This window comes from Hemicordylus capensis, chromosome 4 (genome assembly GCF_027244095.1).
Source record: "Hemicordylus capensis ecotype Gifberg chromosome 4, rHemCap1.1.pri, whole genome shotgun sequence".
Taxonomy (NCBI): domain Eukaryota; kingdom Metazoa; phylum Chordata; class Lepidosauria; order Squamata; family Cordylidae; genus Hemicordylus; species Hemicordylus capensis.
Window position 1 is genome coordinate 43,160,813 of NC_069660.1, and position 25,684 is coordinate 43,186,496.

A 25,684-nucleotide genomic window follows, 5' to 3' on the forward strand; every position below is an offset into this window, starting at 1 on the left:
CAGTAAAGGAAGATCAGTTTGCCTGAAAGGCAACTTGCCCACTACTAGCATTAGAAATGCATTAGAAATGTTCTGGGTGTGCTCTCAGTTCACGGGGGTGGGGGTGGGGAGACCCAGTAAGAGTGGTCAGTGAAGTGTGTTGTGGGGAAGGGGGGACAGTGTATTTTCTGTTCCCCTCAAGGCCTTCACATCTCTAATCAGGAGCAAACTTCAGCCTCACTCTGTTGTTCCTGGATGTTCCTGTAGCTTCAAGTTGCCAGTGTATTCTCATGCTACCTTATTACTGGAGCCATTATTTGTGTGGTAATTACTCAGTGACTGAGAAATAGCCTCATTGTCACATTTATGAAGTTAGTTACAAGCGCTGTATTTGCAGCAATGTCAGATGTGCCTTACGTGAGGGGACTGTGTAATGGCAACGTGCCCGCCCTGCTACTTCATAACAGTCTAGCTCATCTAACGTTGAAAGGATACCAGTGTCATGTTTGGTGGGGCAGCAGGAGAAGGACAGAGTCTCATTCATATGTTTTGCCTGCTAACTAACAGAAGGGCAGCACATCTGCTGGCTTGAAGATCAGGTGACTGGTAGGCAGCTGATTGCTGCGATGAAAACTGGATTATTATTATTATTAAAGCATTTTAAATATGTGTAGAATTTTTAGATCTATAAATGAAGATTTTTGTTAATGTGTCTATAAACTTAAAGATTTTGTGTTTGGAATACTTCCTATTCAAGAGATTTGGTGCAGCATAGTGGTTCAAAAACTGAGCTATAAGCCTAGAAATCCTTGCTTCAAATATTGCTTCACCAATGGAACCTTAGACAGGACATTGTCTTCTAACTCAGCATTTCCCAACACCTAGACTTGTCCCTCAACTCCAAATGTGGGAGGTTAAACCCCCCACAACTGACACTAACTCACTCCTTAATGCACCAGAAAGGTGGAGCCCCCTTCTTGATGCATAAAAGAGTGAATTAGCTTTACCAGTGCACAAAGGAGTGAGTCGGCTGCGAACGTGGGAATTTAAAGCCACCCACCCACAGGTGCAGCTGACCTTCTCCTTTATATACCAGTAAAGGAGCGAGTCATCTGCAGATGCAGGGATTTAAACTCTCCTCATGCTTGGAGCCTGACTTCACTCTGCTGTGCACCTGGCCAGGCTGGCTGTGTGGCACACCAGCCAGCATCCGATGGCACACCAGTTAGGAAAGCAAGCTTCATCCATTCCTCCATTTATAATATGGAGATAACAATACTTGCATGGTAGATAATTTTGTGTGTGTGTGTGTGTGTGTGTGTGTGTGTGTATGTGTATATATGTGTATATATATGAAGTATTTTTAATATTCTAAAAACCACTATATACATGTGTAGTAGTAGTCGTATTTCAAAACTGTCCACATGCAGTTTTTTGGTATCTGATAGAGTATGTGATGAACGGTGTGTGTGTGTGAGAGAGAGAGGGAGGGAGGGAGAATGAATCTGATAATTTTGTGACTGCCAATTGGTCGGTGTTGTCTCTTGGTGCAGATTGCAGTTAAATGAATTTCTACTAAACGCAACTATAACATTTGGCATCATTAGGGACAAAACATGTGAACATGAAAAAGTGATTTGTTTCACATTTGTTCTTCAGTTCTGTCACTTACTCAATCAGATGATCATGAACAAGCTGCAGATTCTCACACTCTTTGTTTCTTCCACCCTCCCTATCTCCCCTTTCACATCTGGCTTCTCTCTCCATTTCCTGTTTAGCACTAACCATTGTTTGCTATGACATCTCAATAGTCAAATTGTGGTTAGTGCTTGCCATCTGTCTAAATACAAACTGAAACCCGCTTCAAAGCATATATTTTTATTTTAGTTTGGAGAGCAAACATTAGCCATAGATTACCAATCTGGACAACACAGTAAACTGTTTAAAAAAAAATCTTATTTCTATATTGTAGTTTTTAGGCCACCTTGAGCCTAAGGTGGTGCACAAAAAATTAAACCATACTATGGTTCATGCTAAATGGGAAACTGAGAAACTTGCTGAGTGACAGAATGGAGCCCATGGCTTATTTCTGATTCTTCAAAGCATGGACTGGAGGATTGTATGAATTAACATGAATATTTGGAGCTGAAAACTATAATGCCCATGCATATTGATAAATGTCTTATTATTGTGAATTTAATGGGTAAGTTGTACATGCATTCAGGTGTTGAATATGTGTGTACATATTTTCATGTGTACACGCATTCATTAAGTCCACACAAGGACTGAACTCCTCAAAATGGGGAGAGCAGATGGCTGTAGTGCTATATATGCATTGAACAGAACATGTTAATAACTGTACACATGTACGAATATAAATACAACAAATATTTATATACTATTCTTCAAAAAAAGTTCTCAAAGTGGTTTAGATAGATATTAAGATTATAAATAAATAAATAAATAAAAATGGCTCCTTGTCCCCAAAGGGCTGACAATCTAAAAAATAAAACAAAGGATAGATACCAGCAACAGCCACTGGAGGGATGCTGTCCTGGGGATGGATAGGGCTAGTTGCTGGCTCTGGACAGGATACATTAGAATCCTCAGTAGCATGTTGTAATGCATTTGCACAGTGCTTTGAGGGTAAAGTTGCTCGCATTTGCCTTGAATTAGATACTATGGCTGATGCAAGAGCATTGGGAGAGGTGCCCAGAGTAAAAACTGGCCTAGTTTTGCCGGAAGAGTTTCAATTATTGGTCCCTGAGGATGTGAACAAGGTGTTTAGCTGGGTTTGGGTTTAGCATGCACGACCCTTGCCCTTCATGGCTTATTAATTCTAGTAAGAAGGGAAATTTTAGCTGGGTCCAGCAGGTTCTTAGTACCACATTGAGAGAGGGTGTGGTCCCAGCTTCATTGAAGCAAGCTGTTATTCGATCACTCCTAAAGAAACCCAGTCTGGATCCAGAGGATGAAACAACTATAGGCCTGTGGCCAATATTCCCTTCCTGGGCAAGGTGCTTGAGCATGTTGTGGCTGACCAGCTCCAGACACTCTTGGAGGAAACAAACAATCTAGATCCATTTCAATCAGGCTTCAGGCCCAGCTTTGGAACAGAAACTGCTTTGGTCACTATGTGGGATGACCTGTGTAGAGAGAGAGACGGGGAGTACAACGCTGTTAATTATCTTGGATCTCTCAGCAGATTTCAGTACCATTGACCATGGTATCCTTTTGGATAGGCCGTCCGAGTTGGGTGTGGGAGGCACTTCGTGGAGGTGGCTCCATTCCTACCTCGAGGCCTGTTTCCAAAAGGTGGTGCTCGGGGACTCCTGCTCAGCCTCTTGGCAGTTATGCTATGGGGATTCTGCAAGGTTCAATTCTTTCCCCTGTGCTGTCTAACATCTACATGAAACTGCTGAGAGAGGTCATCAGGAGATTTGGCTTGAGGTGTCATCAATATGCAGATGACAGTTGTATCTCTCTTTTTCATCAGACACAGGTGAAGCGGTGACTGTCCTGAATCGGTGCTTCGATGCAGTAATGGACTGGATGAGGGTGAATAAGCTGAGACTCAATCCAGACAAGACTGAAGTACTGTTGGTTGGTGGTTCCTCTGCCCGGGTGAACGATGTTCAGCCTGTTCTAGATGGGGTTGCACTCCCCATGAAGGACCAGGTTTGCAGTCTGGGGGTGCTCATGGATCCAGCATTGTCACTAGAGGCTCAAGTAGCCTCTGTGGCTTGGAGCCCCTTTTATCAACTTTGGCTGATACGCCAACTGCAACCTTACCTGGACAGAAATAGCTTGGCCACAGTCATGCTCTGGTAATCTCTCACTTAGATTACTGCAATGCATTGTACGTGGGACTGCCTTTGAAAATGGTCTGGAAACTGTAGCTGGAACAAAATAGAGTTCCAAGATTATTAACTGGGACTAGACATCTTGATCATATTATGCCAGTGCTTCATCAGTTGCGCTGGCTCCCAGTCCATTTCTGGACTTAATTGAAAGGGCTGGTTTTAACCTTTAAAGCCCTAAATGACTTGGGACCAGGTTACCTGAGAGAGCATCTTGCCCCATATGTCCCTACCTATACCTTAAGATCTTCTTCAGAGACTCTCCTCTGGGTGCCCCTGCCAAACAAGATGAGGCGGGTGGCTACTAGGGAGAGGGCCTTTTTGGTCGTTGCACCCGATTTATGGAATAGCCTTCCCAGTGAGGTTCGCCTGTCTACATTACTTTGTTCTTTTAGAAGCTAGGTAAAGACCTTTTTGTCCACACAGGCCTTTTAAAAACAGTTTTTTAATTTCGAGTTTTCAGATTTGTTCTGATTTTTAACTAATTTTTAAATGAGTTTTTAAGTGGCTTTGTATTGTTTTGTATTTTCTTTTTACCTAGTTTTTGTCTGTTACGATTTAATGTGTGTTGTGTTTTTATTGTGTGTTTTAATCCTCTGTTGTGAGCCACCTTGAGAACAATTTCTTATGGAGTGGCTAACAGATAAAGTTTTTTATTTATTATTATTATTATTTACGTAGTCAGACAGGTGTTATTGACTGGTTTGTTTTATCCAGACATCGAGTCCTTCCCAAGGACCTGGGATGGCTGAATTTTATCATCAATACTGTTGGTTATTATAGATATCGTCGCAAAATATAGTCTGTTCCCAGTAAAGTTGCCTTTTGTAATTGGCTGATGGTGATTTCTGTGGCCCCTATGGTGTTGAGGTGCTCTTCAAGGTCTTTTGGAACTGCACCCAGGGCGCCAATTACCACTGGGATTATTTTGGTCTTTTTCTGCCACAGCCTTTCAATTTCAATTTGTAGATCTTTGTATTTGGTGATTTTTTCTATTTATTTTTCTTCTATTCTGCTATTCCCTGGTATTGCTATGTTGATTATTTTAACTTGTTTTTCTTTCTTCTCAACTACAGTTATATCTAGTGTATTGTGTGGCAGATGTTTGTCTGTTTGTAGCCGGAAGTCCCATAATATTTTTACATCTTCATTTTCTTCAACTTTTTCAATTTTATGGTCCCACCAATTTTTGGCTACAGGTAGCTTGTATTTTTTGCAGATGTTCCAGTGTATCATCCCTGCTACTTTGTCTTGCCTTTGCTTGTAGTCAGTCTGTGCGATCTTTTTACAACAGCTGATTAGGTGGTCCACAGTTTCATCTGCTTCTTTACAAAGGTGGCACTTGCTGTCAGAGGCGTATCTAGGGGAAATAGCGCCTAGGGCAAGCACTGAAATTGCGCCCCCTGTCCAAACATCTGACACCCATCTTTCAGATAACTTTGCCATAATATCAGCTCAAAAATACAAGTCAAGCTTGTTAATCTTTTAATATTTCAAAAACTACTTAGCAGTGGACGTAGCCAGACCAAAAAGTGCTGGGAAACTACAAATTTCAGTATGCTAGGTCTCATGAAATACCCAAATATATGTGGAGGTGTACTTGGAAAACTAAACAGAAGTGCCTGTCTAATTCTCTGCTATGCATTGTAGCATCACTATTATATAAGTTTTTAAAATAAATGGAGAATTTGACTTTTCCCAGATACTCTGAAAATAATTAAAGTAAACTGTGTTACTGCTTGGAATATATTCAAGTATTTCAGAAAGACAGTTAAAGTGAGAGAAAGAGAGCAAGAAACCCCCAGTGGGCCTTAATAGTAAGGATTTCACACTGATTCAAAGACAAACTCACCATTAATAGCCATATTATTAAGATATCACATTTAACTCACTTATCACAAGAAGCAAAGTAAGAGCAAATGAATACAATCCTAGCTCATAAGCTTCAGCTCAGTATTCACAAGCCCTGATTCTCTGTACTCAGTGCCAAACTAAATATGTGTAAAGTGACATATTATATATTTTTTAAAGAAATTACCAGCAACCCCTTCAGGGGGTCTTCCTAAAGGCCATGTGTAGGGGGTCGGCAAAGGTCCCCCCTCCCCCTGATGGCCTCTAGGGCCTCGCAGGGACCATTTGATTATGTGCGGTGGTTGTTTTTTTAAAAAATTTTTAAATGGCCACTGAAAACAAAATGGCCACTGCGCCTGCTCAAATGGCCTCTGCAAGGCCTGGCATGGCCTAGGGCCTCACAGAGCCCATTTGAGCATGCATAGTGGCCATTTTGTTTTCAGCAGCATTTTTTAATTTTTTTTAAAAAAAATTTGAATGGCGCCCCCCTTCAAGTGGCGCCCAGGGCATGTGCCCTGTCTGCCCCACCCTAGATACGCCCCTGCTTGCTGTTTGTGGTTTATGTTTCGACTTTTGCTCTTATTGCATTTGTTCTTAGTGCCTGTTCTTGTGCAGCCAGTATTAAACCCTCTGTTTCTTTCTTCAAGTTGCCATTCTTAAGCCATTGCTAGGTCTTGGTGATGTCTGATTTTCCACTTATATTGTGCAAATATTGACCATGCAGGGGCTTATTTTTCCATTTTTCTGCTCGGTTCTTGACCTGTTCTTTCTTGTAGGCCTGCTTTGTTTCATTGGTGTTGAATAGTTTCGCATTATTGACCATTTGAAGTGCATCTTCTTCACTGTCCTTGATATATTCTTCAAGGCTTCTTTTCTTCTCCTGTACAGTTTGATGGAATTGCAGCATTCCTCTTCCACCTGAGCTGCGAGGGAGGTATAGCCTAGCGACATCACTGCAGGGGTGCAGAGCATGATTGATGGTCATGATTTTCCTGGTCTTACGATCTAGCGTCTCTAGCTCTGCCTGGGTCCAGTCTATTATTCCTGCAGTATATCTGATAACAGGTATAGCCCAGGTGTTTATGGCTTGTATGGTGTTCCCGCCATTGAGTTTGGACTTGAGGATTTTTCTAACTCTCCTGATGTATTCACTTCCAATTTTTCTTTTAACTTCAGTGTGTGCGATGTTATCAGCCTGGAGAATGCCCAAGTATTTGTAAGGTTCTTTCTCTTCCAGGTTCTTGATCTTGCTTCCATTGGGCAGTTCTGTTCCTTCTGTTTTTGTTATTTTCCCTCTGTTCATTATTAATGCAGAACACTTGCCTAGTCCAAACTCCATTGCTACATCGCTACTGAATATACGGACAGTGTTTAGTAGTGATTTGATTTCTGACTGGGACTTTCAATACAACTTCAGATCGTCCATGTACAGCAGATGGTTGATTTGACTTGATGTTTTAGATGTTTGGTATCCAAGGCCTGTTTTGTTTAGTATTTGTGAAAGTGGGGTCATGGCGATTACAAACAACAGAGGGGATAGTGAGTCCCCTTGGAAAATGCCTCTTCTAATGCTAACTTGTCCAAGTGTCTCGCCATTGATTGTTAACTGTGTACTCCACATGCTCATTGTTTTTTTAATAAACATCTGAATGTTTTTGCTCACACCAGTTGTTTCTAAGCATTTTAGTATCCATGTGCGAGGCAATGAATCGAAGGCTTTCTTGTAGTCAATCCATGCAACACTTAGATTGGTTTTTCTTCTCTTGCAATTTTCTAAAATCATTTTGTCAACCAGCAGCTGGTCTTTTGTGCCTCTGGTGTTCGGGCAATTTCCTTTCTGTTCAACTGGAAGCTGTTTGTTAGTTAATAAGTGTTGCATCACTTCATCTGCTATTATTCCAGTTAATAATTTGAACATGGTTGGCAGGCAGGTTATCGGTCTATAATTACTTGGAACTGCACCTTTTGCTGGGTCTTTCATGATGAGATGAGTTTTCCCAGTTGTTAGCCATTGTTCAATATCACCTCCTTGCAAAATGTGATTGAACTGTTTTGATAGTTGTTTATGAAGGCTTGTTAGATGTTTAAGCCAAAAGCCATGCAGTTCATCGTCGCCTGGCACAGTCCAATTTTTAATTTTCTTTGCTCTTTCACTTATTAATTCAGGTGTTGTTATTAGATCTTGCATTTGTTGGTTACATTTTTTGACCTCTTTCATCCAGCCTGCTTTTTTATTATAATCTATTGGATTGTCCCATAATTTCCCCCAGAATTGCACTGTTTCTTCTTTATTTGGTGTTTCTATGTTTCTTGTAGTTTCTCCTTCTATGCTTTGATAGAAACGTCTCTGATTCAACTGGAATTGGAGATTCTGCCTGTGTTGTGTAATTCTGACTTCGTATCTGCTAATCTTCTTTGACACTGCTGTTATTTGCTGCTTTATTATTTCCAGGACTTCTCTAGTTTTCCTTGAATCTAGGTGGTATTTTTGGATCAGATACTGTTTGGTGTTTTCATTCTTCAGCTTCTTGTCTTTCATATTTTTCAATTTACTAGCATCTGATCTAAGCCTGGAGATTTTATTTTCTAATCTAATCTTCCATTTAGGTGATGTACTACTTTCTTTTTTGACAGGTCCACTGATCTTATATCCGAGCTCTTGTGTTGTTATTGTTGCTGCACTGTACATTAGTTGGTTTGTTTCTTGCAAATTCTTGGTTGTTATTTCTGCAAGTGCAGTGTTGAGATCTTTTAATGGCTGAGTGAGTTGTTTTTTGGCAACTGTTTTTAGAGCTGGAAGTCGAACCCTGGTGGTTGTTAGGTTCATGTGCTCAGTTATTTTTTGCTTTAGTTCTTGTTGCTTTTCTGTTAAACGGCATTCAGGTTTTTGAGGTGAAGGCAAAGGGGAGGTTGCCTGGTTTTGATTTTGAAACAGTTCAGCAACAGTGGTATCCTCTATTTCCAACACCTCCTCCACCTGCGCCTGAGCAACTTCTTCAGTTGGTGGTAATTCTTCTTCCATATCTTGAGCCTGTGTTGCTCTTTGCAGTTCTTCCAGTTCAACTCCTGTGAATACTTTATTTCTTATTATGAATCTTCTCTGGTCTGCTAGCCTTTGTTCTGTTATTTTTGTATCTGGATGCTTCTCTTTCCAAATTTGGTACATTCTTTTAAAATAACCTCTTCTAGTTGGACTAGACTTTTAATAGCAGATCATTATTTCCTTGTTGGCATTTTTCATATATTTTTTCCGGTTAAGTGATGTTTCTTCCAGTAACTTTGCTGTCTCCAGCCCTGGTTGCTCAACTGAAGATCCTGAGTCCTGTAGCCCACTTGCCACCAGATGTCCAGGGACTATAGCACCTGGCGCGGTCCTTGTTGACCCGGGCGACGACCGATCCGGTATAGAATTATTAAAGTTACATCTCACGATATTGTTGATGGGAGAGGCACTCTTTGTCTGGATCCTCTGGTGAGACCTGTCCAGTATGGTTGGACCTCTGGCATAGCTCTCACCTTCCTCAGAGCACGCAAGCCCCACAACCACGCCAAGGTAGTGCCTCACTGGGGGTTGTTGTTGTTGTTGTTGTTGTTATTATTAATGCCCCTGCTAAATAAAGAGAATCACCAATTTTAAAAAGTGCCTCCTTGCTCAGTTAGTAGGGGACATAGCAACAGTCATGTGCACACTGTACACAGACCATGCATGCATGTTGAATGGAATGTATGAATAAAAGTGATAATATTCTGTTCTCAGTTGTTTTCTGTCCACAACTTTAATTGGTCCTTGGAAATTAGGGTTGCTTAATATACTTAAAAACCAGATCTTCAGTGTCTCCATGGCCTTGTCCTCAGTATGCAGAAGTAATTTTATGTCAGAAATGAGGGGTTAAGTAATTACCACTAACGCTGTAATTTAAAGATATAGTATAACCCACCCACCCCAGCATTTTTTCAAGAAAATAGATATGTTTTAGTAAAGGAGGGTTTTTTAATCCTGATTGGTAGCTGAGAGTTTTCCATAGATGGCGGAATGGTATACTGCCTCTCTGTTAACTTAGTGAGATTTTTATATTGTTGTGATGTGTTAAATATTCTGTTTGTTAGCTGCCAGGAGAGTCATTGTTGGCTGCTTGACAGCATATACATTTTGAAATAAATAAATGACTGCACTTTCTTGTATGAATCCTCTCCCCACTCTGATTTATTATTATTATTTTAATCTAGACTTCAGGCTCGCCCTATTCCCTAGGCTCAGGATAAGCAAGAACAATTGCAAACATTTCTGAAGATAAAGCACATTGAAAAGAAGTTGCTTTCTTGGAGTGAGCACCACATATGTCCGCCCTCCTCTTGATCAGACCCATTAAATTGCTGAATCACTTATGGGATTTAAAATTCACAGGCCTGAAAATCGGCCTGTGTCTTTAAATTGTAATGGGAAGACTAGCCTTTATTTTCACAGCTGCAACATGTTCCCAGTGTTTATGTGATGTGCTAGCAAGAAGCGTGTGATGGATTACATACTTAAAGTCATACTTGTAAGGCACAACTGTTTTCAGTGCAGAAATATGGAGTAGTAACCCTTGCTAACTGAGCAAAGAGACACTTTTTAAAGTGGCAACTCTCCTATATCCAACCCCAGCTAGAGGTGTGAAGCCCTGGAAAACAAAAAAACTGGCGGGGTGGGGGGTTGGGGTGGGGTGGGGGGCTTGTCTCAGTCCAGGCAATTCAGTTTTCACAAGTCATTCAGATGATAAAAATGAAGGATCAGAAGAAGCAGAAACTTCTGATAGCTCAGAAAATGAGATTGATTAGACAAAATTTCATGTGGCAAAATTGTATCCAATAAGTCCCCACTCCCCTTCTTCTTTTCTCTTTTTCAGAAAGTGAGTGCTTTCTGTATTTGCTTGACACTGAGGGAGACCAATTCCAAAATGCATAATAACTAACTTTGTTTTATTATAACCTCAATAGTGGTTTAAATGGAGCCAGCGTGGTGTAGTGGTTAGAGTGCTGGACTAGGACCAGGGAGACCCGAGTTCAAATCCCCATTCAGCCATGATACTAGCTGGGTGACTCTGGGCCAGTCACATCTTTCTCAGCCTAACCTACTTCACAGGGTTGTTGTGAAAGAGAAACTCAAGTATGTAGTACACTGCTCTGGGCTCCTTGGAAGAAGAGTGGGATATAAATGTAAACTAAAATAAATAAAGTGCAGTACCCCACTGATCCAAGAGAAGGGGGCACACACCTCGTTCTGTTCATCCCCAAAGCAGGTCCTCGCTTCTACTAAGGCTTTTTGGCGGAAAAGGGGGGGGGGGGCGTTATAAATGTAGTAAATAAATAAATATCAAGCTTGCAGGGCTTTCATGGCTCCTAAGAAATGCATTCGTAGATGCTATCAGAGGATAAATCATGTTGAAAATATGTCACTTCCTTGGAGTGAGCTCTGTATATGTCTGCCCTCCTCTTGATCAGTCCCGTTAAATTGCTGTTATTGCCCTGCTAACTGAGCAAAGAGGCACCTTTTTAAAGTGGTGGTGCTCTTTATTTAGCGGTGGGAAAGCAACTGACCCTATCCATCCCGAGCACAGCATCCATCCAGTGGCTGTTGCTGGTATCTATCTTTTTTAGATTGTGAGCCTTTTGGGGATTGGGAGCCATTTTATATATTTTTATCTATGTAAACTGCTTTGGCCGATATGTGAACGCACATCTCCGGGGGGGGGGGGGAGGATGTAAACTAAAAGCCAGGTGTGAAAAATGTCCTGGTGAGTGCTTTGAGATTCCCTTTGTCAAGGATTGATAGAGAAGCAAAGGAATGGTGTTGGCTGCGATTTCCAGCTGATAAGCTAGTCTAACCACACAGCTCACCTTAATTACCATGGTGCTGATGATTCTTGCAATTTATTACTGCTGTTCTACTAACAAGATGTTTTTTGCCTTTGAATTATGCAGTCACATTGAAAGATCATATCTATCTATAAATATAATTCTCTAAGGCGTACCTGTGACTAATCCCGTGTGTGGCAGCTCCTGTGAGAGTTTGCGAGCAGAAGCACCTGATAGGGCAGTGGGGATTCCATATGCAGATAGGGAGGAGGAGCCTGTGCCACTGTGGTGATTGGGCAGTGGGGATTCCATATGCAGATAGGGAGGAGGAGAAGCCTGTGATGGTTAAGGTCAGTTGGACTGCAACTGTTACTGGTCGGAAGATGTTCTTGATTGTAGAGGAGAGGAATCTCCCTCTTCCTCTGTCCCCACCCCTCTCAGATATAGATATAGATATAAGAATGAATGAGATAGTGGGCAGGGGTCTGTTATGAGAGGGGTCGTGCGGGAGGAAAGAGCCCCTTCAGGCTGCCATTGTGTGAATTAGATGAGGAAACAAGATGAACAAGATCTGTTAAGTCAGGAAGTGGGGAGAGAGAGAGAGAAGGGAGGGGAAGAAAGACAGAGGGGAAGAGTGAGTGGAGGAGAGAGAAAGAGAGGAAAAGGGAGGGGAAGAGAGAAAGAAGGAAGGGTGAGGGACGGGCCCGAGCCTGTCAGTGGCCTGAGGGGAACGAGTAGTCATGGCGGTGGCGGCAGCAAGGAACAGCCCAGTCAACCACTGTTGCTGTTCAAGGTTACCGAGGTCATTGGCGGAGGCAGGCAGACAGGCAAGGGATGGGCCTGTCAGTGGCCTGCTGGGCACAAACAGCTGTGGCAGTGGCAGCAACGAGGAAGGGCCAAGTCAACCACTGCTGCTTCTCCTGTGGGAAGGAGCAGGAGCGGGGCTCGGGTGAGGGTGGGAAGGTCTCTGGGGACAGGTGGCTGTAGCTTGGCCAATAGGCACCAGCAACGCTGCAGCTGTGACCAAGAGGGGTGAGAGCGATGGAGTAAAGGGATGGAGGAGTGACCCAGAGGTGAGGGGAATGGAAGCAACTGGTTGGCCATTGTATTGTTCTCTAAATTTTGGTTAGAACCTTGACTGATTCTTCTTCTGTTGCCAGCCATATTTCTATAGCTATTACATCAATTCCAGTAGCCTTCTGACTTGGTAATGACTGGAGTACTGATCTAACTTCATCTTCCCATACTAGAGGCTTTTGAAGTAGGGGATATCTTCTAGAGTATCTTGGATGTTGACGTCTGTGCTGTACAGATTATCAGTATACTCCTTCCATCTCTGTTTGATTTTCTCTGAATCAGTTACTATTTCCTTTTGGCATCCATACCAATTTGAGGTTGGAACCTCCTTCTGAGTTGAACAATAAAAAAATACATACCAATTAAAATTTACCAAAAAAAAAAATTAAAAGCAGATTAAAATTAACATTAGAATTAAATATTAAAAACCAGGCTAAAAAGATGGGTCTTTAAGGCTCTCCTGAGGGCCTCCAAGGAAGATACTCCCCTCATATTCACAGGGAGCATGTTCCACAACTTAGGGTGACTACTGAGAAGGCCTTATCCCAGGTTGCCACCAGATGAACTGGTGGCACCCAAAGACAGACCCCTCCTGATGACCTCAATGTGCCATGGGGATCTTGTAGAGAAACGCACTCTCTCAAGTAACCTGGACTTAAGCCATTCAGGGCTTTAAAGATGATAACCAGCACTTTGTACTTTGCCAGGAAATGTATTGGCAGCCAGCAACTATTTAAGAACCGGCATAATGTGGCCTCTTCGAGACCACACCCCAGAGAGCAATCTGGTTGCCGCATTTTGAACTAATTGAAGTTGCCAAACTACATACAAAGGCAGCCCTACATAGAGTGCGTTGCCATAGTCCAACCTGGAGGTTACCAGAGGTATGTGCCTCTGATGTCTGAAAACTGGTTTTGTTGATTCAATCATGGTAATTAATATCTTTATTTCAGTCTTTGAGCAGCATAAGGTAAACATAACAGTAGCATTAAAAACTGTCTATGCCTGTAGAGACAGTAACTGTAAAGTTAAAGCTAAAATCTTATTGTTTTCGAACTAAGATCTATGGAGTGTTATAAAATTAATTCAAATATGATAAAGTAAGTGCATAGAGGCTAAGAAGTTTGAGACTGTGAACATAAAACTAAAATCTATGAGAAGCTATAAAATAGTTTAGAATTAAAATTGGATAAAAATATTATAAAATAAAAACTGTATTACTGGGTAGTAGGGGCGGCAGTGCAGGTATGAACTGTGCCGGGCCTGATTAATTATTGCTGGCGGTCAGATCCTGGCAAATCACTGCCACACAGAACTTGGCAACATTATGTGTTATGAAAGGGTTGCAGTCAGAGAGTAGTAGGGAGATGTAGAACTGGTGTGTTCAGCTTGGCAACCTTATAAGTAGAGTGTGAAGAATGAAGGTATTGCGGATATCTCTGTAAATATATAGAGATATTGCAGCTATCTCTTTATATCTCTATAAATTAGGCAGTATAAATTAGGACATGCTCGGTGGATTCAACTTACCCAGCGTCGCAGGAGCGCAGACATTTCGGGAAGTGGATCTCCTTGTATCTTTCATGTAACACAGCCGAATGGAAGTCACTGCAGCGAGCCAAGGTGTGGTTAGCGGCTTTAGATATGCAGTAGGTGCCACTATGTACCTTTTAGGCTTTCAGTGATAGGGAGGTTTGACACCCTACCTTGGTCAGTTTGGTGCTCTGCATCCATTACGGACAGTTTGAGAAGTGTCCTGGCCTGCTCATAACCCAGGGGAAGCAGTGGGGGCGGGGGGAAGAGCCCAAGTGATGTTAGTTTTGCCAACAGGGTTTGTTTCCAGGTGGATTGGTATCCATCCTCCATCATTAAGGGGACTAGGCCCATTGGGAAGAAGGACAGTCTTAGCTAGAAACTGAGTATGGACAGCCATACTCTGGCCTTCACTTTCACCAAGCCTGCCTCCAGTTGTAAACCAGCATTGGAGACAGAGAGGGGTACCTGGAATACTGCTCTCAGGAATTTGGACCAGACGTGCTCCAGAGGGGGGATGTTTGAGAAGGGACCCAACTGGCCTCCATAAAGAGGTTGCACCAGTAACTTAGTTTCAAATAGTGAAACTAAGAGAAGCTTGCAGGAGAGAGAAGAGGAGAGACAATATCTGCTCCCAGGGTGTGAGACTGGGTGCCTGCCTGTTTGCTTCTCCTACTGCCCCCCTGTCTGTTATCTGCCCCCCAGGACTGGCTGCTGTGCTGAGGTGAGGCCTTGCAGGACTGGGGCTGGGGAGGAGGGTGACTTGGCAGTTTCCTGCATTCCATCTGCCTAGAGCTGCCTGCTCAGGGCTATGTAGGCTTCTGCCAGTGGCGGCGGGCCCGCCACTGGCGGGGTCACCACCGAAGGGATGACACCAAAGGGGGTTGCCCCTTTGGGGGAGCCACTTCGGGGGACAGAGAGGGCCAGGTCTCTTGGCCTAGGTATTTGTATATGGGCGGGGGCATTTAATAGTGGAGCTTCTGTTTTAATTTGTCCCGAGTGAGACAATCTTATAATGTGTCTGGGCTTAACTGGAGATGGGGAGACAGGGGGCATGTCCACTGACAGTAGGGTGGACATTCCGGTCGTGGTGGGGAATGGAAGAAGTAACGTTGGCAGGTCAGCAGGCCATTACAGGGGAAGGGGACTTAAAAATCTAATAGCTGTTTCCCCTTCCGGCTGTCCTGCCAGCTCTTTGACCTTGGGGAGCAGTGCCGATCATCCTTGGAACCTCACCTTGCTCCTCTGTAATGTCAGGTCAGTCCAGAACAAATCAGAAACCACCCATGATTTGATTCTGGATGAAGGTGCTGACCTGGTATGTATTACAGAGACCTGGCTGGAGGAGGCTGGGGGCTCAGTGTGGTCCCAGCTTCTTCCTCCAGGCTACTCTGTTGAGGAGCGGGTGAGGGACCATGGGCGGGGAGGTGGACTGACTGTGGTCTATAAGAATAACCTTTCCCTTACCAGGATCCCTGTTAGAATGTCGGACCATATCGAATGTGTGTACTTAAGTCTGGGGACCAGGGATAGACTGGGACTTCTGTTGGTATACCTATCGCCCCGCTGCTCAACAGAGTCCCTAACCGAGCTGACGGACTTGGTCTCGGACTTGGTGTTGGAATCCCCCAGGCTTGTGGTGCTGGGGGACTTCAATGTTCGTTTTGGGACCAATTTGTCTGGGGCAGCTCAGCAGTTCATAGCGGCCATGACGACTATGGGCCTGTCCCAAGTGGTCTTGGGGCTGATGCACATTGCTGGTCACACGCTTGATTTGGTCTTTCACTCTGATCAGGGTGGTGTTCCGTGGGTGGGGAATCCTGTGATCTCCCCATTGTCATAGAAGGACCACCATCTGGTTAAGGTCGGACTCACAATCACTTCCCACCTTCACAGGGGCGAGGGACCTATTAGGATGATCCGCCCGAGAAGGTTATTGGATCCAATTGGATTTCAAGAAGCCTTGGAGAGATTTAGTGTTGGCTCTGCTGGTGAACATGTTGATGCCCTGGTGGAGAATTGGAACAGCAAACTCACTGGGGCAGTAGACATGATTGCTCCTAAGTGTCCTCTCCGACCTGCTTCAAAATTGGCCCCTTGGTATACAGAAGAACTACGGGGGCTGAAGCGGCGAGGTAGACGACTGGAGCGCAAGTGGAGAAAGACTTGGCTTGAATCTGACAGATTGCAACACAGAGCTCATTTGAAGACCTATGCTCAGGCCATACGTGCAGCAAAGAAGCAATTCTTTTCTGCCTGTATTGCATCCACAAGTTCATGTCCGGCGGAGTTGTTCAGGGTTATGAGAGGACTAGTGAGTGCCCCTCCTCCCTTGAATCAGAATCTGGAACCGTCGATTACCCGCTGTGATGTGTTTAATGAATTCTTTGTGGAAAAAATCTCTCGTATTCGGGCCGACTTAGACTCCATCTCCACAATTACCTCAGTGTCTGATGTGGAGGTGTCCAGCAACTCCTCTTGTGTGATTAGGTTGGATTAGTTTCCATTTGTGACTCCTGAGGATGTGGACAAGCTGATTGGAATGGTGCAGCCTACCACCTGTTCTCTTGACCCTTGTCCGACATGGCTTATATTATCTGGCAGTGGGGTTGTTGTAGAAGGTCTGGTAGAGATTATAAATGCATCTCTGAGGGAAGGTAGGATGCCTCCTTGTCTTAAGGAGCCAATTATTAGACTGCTTCTGAAGAAGCCTACCCTGGATCCTTCGGACTTGAACAACTACAGGCCTGTCTCCAACCTTCCGTGGCTAGGCAAGGTAATTGAGAGGGTGGTGGCCTCCCAGCTCCAGACAGTCTTGGATGAAACTGATTATATTGACCCATTTCAAACTGGCTTTTGGGCTGGCTATGGGGTGGAGACTGCCTTGGTCGGCCTGATGGACGATCTCCAACTGGGAATTGACAGAAGAAGTGTGTCTCTGTTGCTCCTTATGGAGCGTCTGAGGGGGTTGGGAGTTGGAGGCACTGCTTTGCAGTGGTTCCGCTCCTACCTCTCAGGCAGGTTCCAGATGGTGTCCCTTGGAGACTGCTGCTCTTCAAAATCTGAACTTTTGTATGGTGTTCTCCAGGGCTCCATATTATCTCCAATGTTAATATCTACATGAAACTGCTGGGAGAGATCATCAGGAGATTTGGTGCAGGGTGTTATCAGTATGCTGATGACACCCAAATCTATTTCTCCATGTCAGTATCATCAGGAGAGGGCATAACCTCCCTAAATGCCTGCCTGGAGTCGGTGATGGGCTGGATGAGGGATAACAAACTGAGACTGAATCCGACTAAGACGGAGGTTTCTCATTGTGCGGGATCGGAACTCGAGAGATGATTTTGATCTGCCTGTTCTGGATGGGGTCACACTTCACCAGAAGGAACAGGTACGCAATCTAGGGGTGCTTCTGGATCCGAACCTCTCCCTAGTGTCCCAGGTTGAGGCGGTGGCGAGAAGTGCCTTCTATCAACTTCGGCTGATATGACAGCTGCGTCCGTTTCTTGAGGTGAATGACCTCAAAACAGTGGTACATCTGCTGGTAACCTCCAGACTGGATTACTGTAATGCGCTCTATGTGGGGCTGCCCTTGTACATAGTCCAGGAACTACAACTGGTCCAGAATGCGGCAGCCAGGCTGGTCTCTGGGTCATCTCAGAGAGACCATATAACTCCTGTATTGAAGGAGCTACAATGGCTGCCGATATGTTTCCAGGCAAAATACAAGGTGCTGGTTATAACCTATAAAGCCCTAAACATTTTGAGCCCTGGGTATCTAAGAGAACGCCTTTTTTGGCATGAACCCCACCGCCCACTGAGATCTGCTGGAGAGGTCCGTCTGCAGCTGCCACCGGCTTGTCTGGTGGCCACGCAGGGACGGGCCTTCTCAGCTGCTGCCCCGAGTCTTTGGAATGCGCTGCCTAGTGAAATAAGAGCCTCCCCATCTCTGACAGCTTTTTAAAAGTCTTTAAAAACACATCTCTTCACCCAGGCTTTTAATTAATGTTGTTTTAGTGGTTTTAATGCTGTTTTAAAACATTATTTTAAAATTTTTAAATTGTTGTAATGTGTGTCGTGCCCCCCCGCCCATTTTTGTCTTAACAAATGTTTTACTTTGTTTTTATTCTGTTGTAAACTGCCCAGAGATGTAAGTTTTGGGCGGTATAAAAATGGATGGATGGATAGATAGATAGTTTAAGGGCTGCAGGTATATATGCAACCCCTGCTAACTGAGCAACGAGGCATCTTTTTAAAGTGGTGATTCTCTTTATTTAGCAAGGAGAGAGCATCTGGCCCTATCCAGCCCCAGCACAGCGTCCCTCCAGTGGCTGTTGCTGGGGTCAATCTTATGTTTCATTTTAGATTGTGAGCCCTTTGGGGACAGAGGACCATCTTATTTATGTATTATTTATTTTTCTATGTAAACCACTTTGAGAACTTTGGCTGAAGAGCGGTATATAAATATTCGTCGTTGTCGTAGTATATAATCTTATTTGGAATGGAAGAATTTTCTCAGAGCAGCAGCACTCCTCTATGCATTTTTGGAAGCATTGCTGCTATGGTCCTTTCTGGTGCTGGACACATGGAAGACCACCCCCAGGTATTCGAAGCATAACACCTGCTCGATTGTGTTCCCGTTTATGCACCAGGAGCATGACCTTTGTCTCCTGGCAAAGGCCGTGATTTTGGTTTTATGGTAGTTTGTTTCCAGATACTCTTTACTCTATTGAGCGAGGGTCTCTTGAGTCTTACAGGGGTCCTAGAGAAAATTGCTGCATTGTTTGCGTGAAGCAGGATGGAGATGAGTTTCTCTGCCAGCTTGGGGGGATGAAAGTCCAGGTTGTTTATGTGGCCCACCATGGCGTTTATGTAGAAGTTGAATAGAATAGAATAGTCCTACCTGCTCAACGCGTGAGCTGCCACCACCCCATTGCAGCGCTGTCACGCTTCAAATTAACTTAAGAGCAGCAGCCATGCGGCTGTCCTCTTCAAAACACTGTGCGGCTCTGATGGGATGCTGCTCCCAGCAGCCCCCATGAGGTGTCAGCACGTAAATGGTGCCGACACATGCGCCTGCCCTGTTTACGTGCTGACACCGTGCGAGGGCTGCTGGGAGCAGCATCCCACCGGCATGGTGTTTTTAAAGAGGACAGCAGCATGGCTGCTGCTTTTAAGTTAATTTTGAAGCATGATGGTGCGACGATGGGGTGGCAGCAGCTCACATGAGGAGCAGGTAGGATCTGCCCGCCTCCTTTTAAAGGTACCGTCCCCACCCCCTGGGACATGCACAAAGCATTTTGTGCACATCCCTAATTGCATTTGACTTTCAGGGACATGCTATCATGAAGGGTATGAATAAGAGATAGCAGGCACCAGTTGTTCAGAGAGGCTTCCAGTTTCCCCCCGAATTAGGCTCATGAGATAGTCAAATGCAGACTTGAGGTTTGTGAAGGCAGCATAGAGGGAGACTGTGTTGTGGGTGGGGTATTTCTCAATCCGATGCTGGAATACTAGGCACTGGTTAATGGTGGATCATCCCTCCCTGAATCCGGCCTGCTCTTCTGCTAGGAGGTTTTCTTGCTCCAGCCAATCTTTTAGTTTCCAGTACAGGCATCTGGTATTGAGCTTGCTGACGAAGCAAGCTGATGGGTCTATAATTTGCTGGGTCATCCCTCCTAAAATGGGAACAATAACTGCTAGCCCCCAGTCCCTACGGATGTAACCGTACTTATCAATATAGTAAATAGTGAGGCCAGAATGGGAGCCTATTATTCTGAGTTATTTTTTATTTGCTCAGGGGTGGGGGAACGTTAGATCATCACCAGGAGCCTCCCCAAGTCTTAGTTGAGAGATCAGATCCTTGACCTCTGCAGGCATCATCGGCAGCCAGCCAGGCAGGTTCTCCTATGTCATACCAAGCGTATCTATGGTCTCTTACTTCATCTCTATATAGTTTGCTAAAATGTCTTTCCCAGACCTCTGGTGGGATGCAGCTGTCCAGATGTGTCAGACCATTGCTGTGGTGATCTGCATTGATTTGCCAGTATAGGACCGAGTCATTGGTTCTGACTGCTTGGATGAGATGTATGTAACCAGTTGTCTTTCAAGGTGTCTCTTTTCTTTTGTTTAAGAAGTTGTTTGTATTGCCTCTTCTGCTTAAGGAGGTCCTGTGCAGACGTTGATCCTGCATTTGCTTTGCAAGCGTTGTAGTTGAAACAAATATAAACGTGAAGAATGTCACCTAGCTTTAATAGAGGCATATGGACCAACTAGGGGCCTAGAAGGAGAACATTCAGACCCATTTTCCTCTGCTGTTTTTCCAGCAGTGAAGTGTGTGATATTCCGGGATGACAGCAAGCAGTTATTGTTCCCCGGAGACCTGCTTAAAATGAGCCAGATGCTTGCAGCCAAGGGAGGATGAAAAGGAGGAGAGCAGGCTCAGTGAACACCACTGGGTGCCTAACAAGGATTGCTGCTATTAGTCTAAAGCCATCTGCTAGATTTGTGTTAAAGAGGGGAAATCCCAGGAGGAGAGAGAAAGAGATGGAGAGAGAGGCAGCATCGTCACTGAAGCTCAGGCCTGGCAGTGTGGGAGGGGATCCCAATCTATTCCCCCCACCCCCAGCTGTGGACTGCGAGGTTTGCAGTGACTGCAGTATGCATCAATCAATGCGTAGGGGTGTTAAAGTTAGAGAAGAGGTTGCTCTGCAGAAAGGAGTGTGTTGTACACACAGCATCAGTCCAATGGAAAGGAGCGTCGCAGCAGAGATGAGGATCACTTGCAAAGGTAGGAGCTGCTTAGCTGGAAGAGGAGGGGAGCGGAGGGAAGGAGAATACTGGAATATATTTTGCAACAGAGACTTTCTCTGGGGCTTTCTTAGCCTTCACTTTCTATGTCTGGGTAATAATATTCTCCTCTAAACAGATACGCCATCTGGACTTGTAGTTTCCAAGCTAGTACACGTACCACTGTAACCTTGAGCCAGTGCAATGCAGCTCCTTAAGGCTTTGCTGCAAAAGCGACAGAGATGGGGTGGATGTGCTTTTCTCTTTCTTTTTTGTTCTATTGCTGCCTGGAAAGGGATGTTGCAGCCTATCTCCAGGGTGGATCCTTACTGCCAGCAGTGTAGTGAAAATGGATATGTTCTGGAAATGGCAGTGTAGGAAGCACATTGAATAGAGGTTTCCAGTCTTCACTCTCCACCCCTGAAAATAGTCTTTTCGACAGTTAGGCTATACAGGAGTTCCTTAACTCGCACAAAAGGGTTGGATTATTTGAAATGCTACATACGCTGTAGAGTAATGCCACCCTGGCGCTGTTTCTGTTGCATAAATAACAGAATGCATTAGTGAGGAATGGGCCTTCCTAGACTGCCCTCTTTTGGGATTCCCAGCAGCTCCGAACATGATTCCTTTTCTCAGCTGTGGTGAAATTTTAGAATTGTTGAGGATTGCCAACCCTGGGCCTTGAAAGGTATCCCTGTGCTTTTAAGAGCTGCACCATGAAAAATGAAAGCATATTATAGGTTTTGTGGTAGCTGTCATCTGTGTGGTGTTGCTGCTGGAAAAGTTGCTTCTTGAAAACCTGCCTCTGCCATGCAGTCTTGTAGGACACAAATGCCTCTGTCAATTCAGGCGTTCTGGAGTTGTCTGCTTTCTCAACATGAGCAGAATGGCCAGACAGTGTATGAAATAGTGGGGGAATCAATGAGTCAAGGAAGGTGTGCCTGTCTCCTGGAGAGGAGAGCTGGTCTTGTGGTAGCAAGCATGACTTGTCCTCTTAGCTAAGCAGAGTCTGCCCTGGTTCCATATGAATGGGAGACTTGATGTGTGAGCACTGTAAGATCTTCCCCTTAGGGGTTGGAGCTGCTCTTGGAAGAGCAGAAGGTTCCAAGTTCCCTCCCTAGCATCTCTAAGATAGGGCTGAGAGAGATTCCTGCCTGCAACCTTGGAGAAGCCGCTGCCAGTCTGACCTATGGTCTGACTTAGAATATGGCAGCTTCTTATATTCTTTCTGTAACTAATAGTCTGTGTCCTGTTGAAGGAGACAGATGCATAATACTGATCAGATATAAGGTAACCAGGTACAAGTGAGAACCAGATTTGAACATGGGTCTCCTTGGTCCTAGTCTAACCACTATACTGCAGTGCCTCATTCCTTGTAATGGTTATACAGAAGAGGGAATTTGAGCAGGTATAAAATTCTGCATGTCATTCTGCTGTTTGGGTAAAAAACCTGGGCATCACTGGCCCAGGTTTTGTACCCAAACAGCAGACTGACATGCAGAATTTTAGTAGGAGCCAGTAAAAGCCTTTTGCATGTATGGTTAAAAGTATTTGAAACTTTTCCTGGCACCTGCTAAAAAATTTTGCATGTCCATCTGCTGTTCAAAGGTACAAAAACTTGGGCCAGTTGAGAGAGAGAGAGAGAGAGAGAGAGGAGAGAGAGAGAGAGAGAGAGCTGGCCACACTATCTGAGGCAGGCCTTCTGTTGGTATATCTTGGTTTTGTTCCATCAGTACAAATGTATACCAGTAATGTAGCTGGATCTGACTTGCTGGTTGCTTTTACTCAAGAGAGATGTGTATCTCTCCAATATTATTTTGGTAGGGTACTGTCGGCTTTTAAAAACTGATCCGGCAATCCCTGACTGAAATAATATTGGAGAGGTACATTTAGGCAGGATGCAGTGTACAGTTGTTGAGACTTCCATAATGTAGATCTAGGAATCATAATATGGATATGAGATCTTCAAAATGAAAACCCTTCCCTAATTTCAGAGGTACAAATCATTGACTGGCCTATCAAAAGTGCAGCCTGCCTGCATTTTCAAAAATACGTATTCATACCAGAGAGAAGGCAGTAAGCTTGTGTTATGTTCTCAAAGTAGAAATCTGCTGAATTGCTAGTGCTATCAATGAACTTACAGATGGATGGCCCCATTATATAAAAAGCTAAACACAGAGCAGGGTGTGGTTCTTGCATTTGAATGTTTCAGCAGAGGCAGCTAATTTTACAGATCCCAGGTCCTGTCCTATTTATGGTTTTTTTTGAGGATTTTTGGGTGGTGGTGGTGGTGGTTTAGCTTTTCTGAATTAGCACATTTGCTAAACCTGCTTGGATTATATCTGGATCCCTTCTGTATTTCCTGGGTTGAGTCCTGAAAGATTTGATTGCTGTTTCATTGGCCCAAACAGCAGTCAGATTAGCAAATTGCATCCAGATAAAATTATTGCTGAACAGAATAGTAAAGGTAAAGTGTTCCGTCGAGTTGGTGTCAAATCCTGGCAACCACAAAGCCCTGTGGTTGTCTTTGGTAGAATACAGGAGGGGTTTACCATTGCCACCTCCCGCGGGTAGTTCAGCTAAGATGGCTGGGAACTTTCGCTTGGGAATGAGTCAACATTTCTCCTCTCCCAGGACAAAATCTGCCCCCTAAGTTCTGTTTACTGCAGTGGCACCCTTGGGCTCATAGCAACTTGAGGCGGGATATGGTCATGATCTGGATTGGGTCCTCACGGCTGCTATTTTAAAACCAAAATAACCTCCCAGCTAGCTGGTGATGCATTTAACATTCTTTTGAGTTTAGCCAGTGGTGTGTGCACACACAATGTGTATACACTTGGCTAGAACAGATGCTTGAAATGCACACGATGTCTTTCTGTGCTTGCGAAATAGGGACTCCAGAGTCTTGATTCCAGTAGTTATAAATTTAAAAAAGTAATTCCCTCTAATAGCAAACTTGCTGACTGCATGCCAATAACAGGGCAGTGAGAGAGAATTGCCCAGAAAAGGTAGAGATTCTGCATAATTGGGGGACTGCATGCATTCAGAAAAATATTGAGCAGCAGCTAGTCTAATGCTGCCCTCACATTCGTATGTTGCCTGTGTGCAGTTATTGTTTTTCTGAGCCACTCTTTCTGCTGTATCCCACAGTGTTACTCAAAAATACGTCACTGAGAGGTGGGGGTTCCTCGGGGACATACATGGGGGGAGCAGAGAGAGAAGGTCTCAGAAGAAATAGTTGTACGTGGATCAATGGCGTAGCGAGGCTAGCGGTAGCGAGGCTAGCGGTGGCTGTTTAGCTCACTGCCACAGCCCCTGTCACCCAGCCACCCCCCTTTGTGCATCTGATGTTCGACACCCTGCATCTGACTTCAGAAACGGGGGTGTGGCAAAATGCAGAAGTGGGGCCACGCGGCCCCAATTGCAAACCGCTTTAGTGGCCAGTGCTGGGTTTCCAACATGGCTGGGAGCACCTTTCCCTTCTTGGAAAGGCAGTTTGTGAGAAGCTTCAGCCATCGCTGGGTTCCCAGCTTGGCCAGGAACATAGGAAGCTACCATATCCTGACTATCATTCTATCTAGCTCAGTATTGTCTTCACAGACTGAAAGTGGCTTCTCCAAGGTTGCAGGCAGGAGTCTCTCTCAGCCTTATCTTGGAGATGCCAGGGAGGGAACTTGGAAGCTTCTGCTCTTCCCAGCGTGACTACATCCCCTAAGGGGAAGATCTTACAGTGCTTACACTTCTAGTTTCCCATTCATATGCAGCCAGGGTGGACCTTGCTTAACTAAGGGGACAAGTCATGCTTGTTACCACAAGACCAGCTCTCCTCTGGTCTTGTATTGTACATTCCACATGAGAGTCTTAATAGCAATATATGTGCTTTCTTGGGAAAGAAAATGCATTTTCTTTAAGAACGTGAAATTTCTTCAGAACATGATTTCTCAGAGAGAATGTGTCTCTCTGACTTTCCAAGGGAAAGGCTCTTCTGACCATGTTGGAACCCGGTGCTGGCTGGCTGGGGCACCAGGAGTGGCCCCAAGGGCATGCCGGCCCAGGTTATTCGGACCTGTTTGGTCAATGGTGGCTATGACCCTGATGTGGGTAATGTTTAATGCAAGAGCAGTGTGACTATTGATGCAGCTCACACATTTAAAAAAGGAGATGCTACCCACATCTTTTAAAAAGGAGACATAAAACCCCAAATCTCTCTCAAACCTCATCCATACGGTACCGCTTAGTTGGGACCAGCCCTCCCCCTAATGTTCATTTCAGAGGAGAAAAAAAGACTGAGCCCCATTCTGTTATGTTATATATTTAGGTAATAGTATTTCCATGCCTGTGTCAACCCAGTGAGGTCAGCGGAATTGTTGTGAACATTCCCAACTTAATTAAGATGATGATTTGCCTCCAGTGGGAGCACAGAGTGTACCCCTGAGTTGGATTCCTCAGGACTTTGGGGCAGGGGCTTCATTAGGTGGTGGTCCATGGGCCCCTAATAAATTGCTCAGAGCCCTGAATCTGTTCAGCCACCTCCCTCTTCCATGAGCTCCTCCAGACAGGAAGTGCAGCAATGGAGGCACCAGCACAGAGCATGAGAGAGCTTCACTTGTTGCTTCACTGTCTCTCTGCTGCTTCCACCCCCATAGGTGCTGTGTTATAAGATAAGAGACTTGAAAAAATCATACATAACTATTCTTGGGGCTGGGTGGTGGTTGGGTTTAATTATCAAAAGCAGGGTGTGGGCTCAGAGTCCAGAT

At 44.5% G+C, this 25,684-nt stretch overlaps 1 protein-coding gene across 20 annotated transcripts in view; it reads left to right on the top strand.

The window, feature by feature from the left end:
* Positions 1–25,684, top strand: part of EPB41L1 (erythrocyte membrane protein band 4.1 like 1) — a 247,953-nt gene that overhangs the window by 101,186 nt on the left and 121,083 nt on the right. For 2 of the 20 annotated variants that reach the window (XM_053249586.1, XM_053249589.1), the window contains exon 3: positions 3,476–3,537. The exons of 17 other annotated variants lie outside the window; for them this stretch is intronic. The gene's annotated coding sequence lies outside the window, so the exon portion shown is untranslated. Of the gene's footprint in view, positions 1–3,475; positions 3,538–20,567; positions 20,929–25,684 lie in introns of those variants that run through there. One more of the 20 variants, XM_053249587.1, reaches the window with a different exon arrangement.